The 3,469-nt window shown below is 45.6% G+C and overlaps 1 protein-coding gene across 4 annotated transcripts in view; it reads right to left on the minus strand.

Moving 5' to 3' along the window:
• The window catches only part of POLD3 (DNA polymerase delta 3, accessory subunit), a 49,590-nt gene extending 46,833 nt beyond the window's left edge, over positions 1–2,757 (minus strand). For 2 of the 4 annotated variants that reach the window (XM_075061831.1, XM_075061830.1), the window contains exon 1: positions 1,004–1,059. The gene's annotated coding sequence lies outside the window, so the exon portion shown is untranslated. Of the gene's footprint in view, positions 1–1,003; positions 1,060–2,690 lie in introns of those variants that run through there. The other 2 variants (XM_075061832.1, XM_075061833.1) reach the window with 2 other exon arrangements.
• Positions 2,758–3,469: the final 712 nt, after the last annotated feature.

Consider the following 3,469-nt stretch of genomic DNA (forward strand, 5'->3'; position numbering starts at 1 on the left):
AGCCCGACGATCTAGCTAGCTTTCTATCCACCTTATAGTCCATTCACCCAGTCCATACTTCTTTAACTTGCTGGCAAGAATACTGTGGGAGATCATATCAAAAGCTTTGCTAAAGTCAAAGAACAACACATCCACTGCTTTCCCCTCATCCACAGAGCCAGTTATCTCCTCATAGAAGGCAATTAGGTTAGTCAGGCCTGATTTGCCCTTGGTGAATCCATGCTGACTGTTCCTGATCACTTTCCTCTCCTCTAAGCGCTTCAGAATTAATTCCTTGCGGACCTGCTCCATGATTTTTCCAGGGACTGAGGAGAAGCCGACTGGCCTGTAGTTCCCCAGATCCTCCTCCTTCCCTTTTTTAACGATGGGCACTACATGAGCCTTTTTCCAGTCATCATGGACCTCCCCCAATCGCCAAGAGTTTTCAGAGATAATGGCCAATGGCTCTGCAATCACATCCGCTCAATCCTTTAGCACCCTCAGATGCAGTGCATCTGGCCCCACGGACTTGTGCTCATCCAGCTTTTCTAAATATTCCTGAACCACTTCTTTCTTCACAGGAGGCTGGTCCCCTTCTTCCCATGCTGTGCTGCCCAGTGCAGCAGTTTGGGAGCTGGCAGTAGTCCTGTTCGTGATGACGTAGGCAAAAAAAGCATTGAGTACATTAGCTTTTTCCACATCTTCTGTCACTAGGTTGCCTCCCTCTTCCGGTAAGGGGCCCATATTTTCCTTGACTTCCTTCAAGTTGCTAACATACCTGAAGAAACCCTTCTTGTTTCTCTTAACATCTCTTGCTAGCTGCAACTCAAAGGCCTAATTAAGCATCTCTTTCTAAAGCAATATTCGCTTAAGTGAGGCATGAATAAGGCATGCTAAATACAATCCTAAATAAGACTTTACATCTTTCTAGAAAAGATTGGATTTAATTTTTTTTAAATCAAAACCACCAACTAATTAGCCATTGCCACTGAATAAAAGGCTTATGGTATACACAAACACTCACTGCTTAGCCTGGTTGACATGAACCCCAAGAGTGAAGCTCAGCCATTTGTACGTCACCTGCAATAGAAAAAAAAAATTGCACAGGTCAGTGGCTCTCAATCTGAGTTCACGACACACACAAAACTCCATTCAGTGACTCACTAAATCCCACCAGCCTTTGAGGAGACTAAGAAATGGAGAGAGGAAGCAATTTGCCTCAGTGTGAGATACCATTCTGAGCACACTACTCGTGCTTAAAAAATATTTAACAAGCTCCTTCTACCTAAATGGTGCATATTTGTGAACGTTGTTTTGAAACAGTCTGAATGGCAGTGATATAGCCAATAACATTCAGAAAGCAACACATGGACATTGCTGAGCTGAGGTTTCCAAAGCAGAGAAGAAAATAAAACAAGCCTCAATATATAATTGTGAAAAGTGGCTGCTGTTCACACAACATTGCTATCAAGTACCTGTCAAGGGTGTGGTGGATTCAACCATAACTGGCACTTTAATGCAAGACTGGGAGTTAAAAAAAACAACAAAAAACAAAGATCTAGTCCAAGCAGCAATTATTGCGCGGGGAGGGGGGGGGGGGGGGGGAAAGGGTTTGCTAGGGCCTGTGTTATACAAGTCAGACTGGATGATCACAGTGGTTCCTTCTGGCCTTGGAATCCATGTCAAAGTTTGCCATGGCTCTCTTTGGGTCTCACACACAGCACATGTGGCAAACTTCAGTTAGGTTACAGGTGCTGCAGCATAGCATGGTAATTTCTTGGCTTCTATTCCTGGCTCTACCTCTGTATTGTTATGTGACCTGGGGTAAATTATCTCCTTGTGTCTGTTCCTCCTGTCTATTCGGACTAACATGCTAAGGGCACGGCCTGTCATTAGGGGTTGTTGTACATCTGTTTTTATGCAGGTTTAATTTAAATATCAGTTTAGATGCTTAAGTTTACTGAAATAAGTTGTAAATTATATAAACACTTTCATAATGGTATAACTGTGCCCACACTATGTGGGTGCACCAGTTTAAACTATATATAACTATAAATATATATATATTTCTAAAACAATATAGTTAAACTGGTACATAGTTAAACTGGTAGACAAGTCCTTCTATGTTTCTGTACAGTGCCAACCATAACAGGGCTAAGTATTTTTGTACAACAAGGAAACCTAGTTAAGGTTGTATAGCTGTTTCCATTCTAAATCTGATTTCAGTCACTTGTAACTTTCATCTTTTGGGTTGAAGTTTTTCCTCATTTGTCTCTGACCTGTAGTGATTTTAGGAACAATGATTTTAGCAAAAATAGTTCATGTACTGGGGAGGACAAGAAAAACTGGCAAATATACTTTATAACAAAATTAATGTTACAGCGGTTCTCTACAGTCAAAATAGTTGACTAGAAAACTGCAGGACGGTAGCTCTCCCTAAAAAGTGTCCTTTTTAAATTATTCCAATAAAGTTGATATTGATTTGACTGAGTTGTGTGCCTTTGAAAGTTAAGTACTGCACAAGTGGGAGTACATTTTTATCTAAGATGACACCAAGCTTGTAGCTCTAAGGAATGCCCTGCTCTATCCATGTGCTCTGCATTATGTGGTGGACATACAGCACTGCTAGAAATGCTTTTCAGCAGGTAAAATGTTCCCCATGTTCACAAGCGATGCAAGGTCAGAGTCCTGCCCCACCTACATTCCTATACCACTAGGCTGCAGTTGTGCTGTTCCTTCCTAAATATGATAGGAGACAGAACGTGCCACAACGCTGGTCTAACACATGGGAGGTGGCGAGGGGTAGGGCCTTGGTACTATGAGTTTATTCTAATGGTGCTTTGTGAGCCCCGTGCTGCTGCTTCTAGTGGGAGTGAGTTAGGAGTCATGGAATCCTTCCACCTGCGTTGCAACTTCCTCCCTGCCAACTGCCAGATACCCCCGGATACCCCCGCTACCCTCCAGTGTCTCCCACCCCTTAACTGTCCTCCTCAACCCCCTGCATCCTCCCATCCTGCCCATCACCACCATCAACCCATATCCCCCTCCCTCAACTCCCCCCCCACACTTTGTACCCCCCCATCCGGCCCATCACCACCACCAACCCACATCCCCCTCCCTCACAACCCTCCGCACCCCCTATCCTGCCCATCACCACCAAGAACCCATATCCCCCTCCCTCACAACTCTCCGCACCCCCATCCTGCTCATCACCACCATCAACACATATCCCCCCCCTCAACTCCCCCCCAACACTTTGTACACCCCCATCCTGCCCATCACCACCACCAACCCACATCCCCCTTCCCCACAACCTTCCGCACCCCCCATCCTGCCCATCACCACCAAGAACCCATATCCCCCTCCCTCACAACCCTCCGCACCCCCCATCCTGCCCATCACCACCACCAACCCATATCCCCCTCCCTCACAACCCTCCGCACCCCCCATCCTGCCCATCACCACCACCAACCCATATCCCCCTCCCTCA

Source organism: Chelonoidis abingdonii, chromosome 1 (assembly GCF_003597395.2).
Source record: "Chelonoidis abingdonii isolate Lonesome George chromosome 1, CheloAbing_2.0, whole genome shotgun sequence".
In the NCBI taxonomy this organism is placed as follows: Eukaryota; Metazoa; Chordata; order Testudines; family Testudinidae; genus Chelonoidis; species Chelonoidis abingdonii.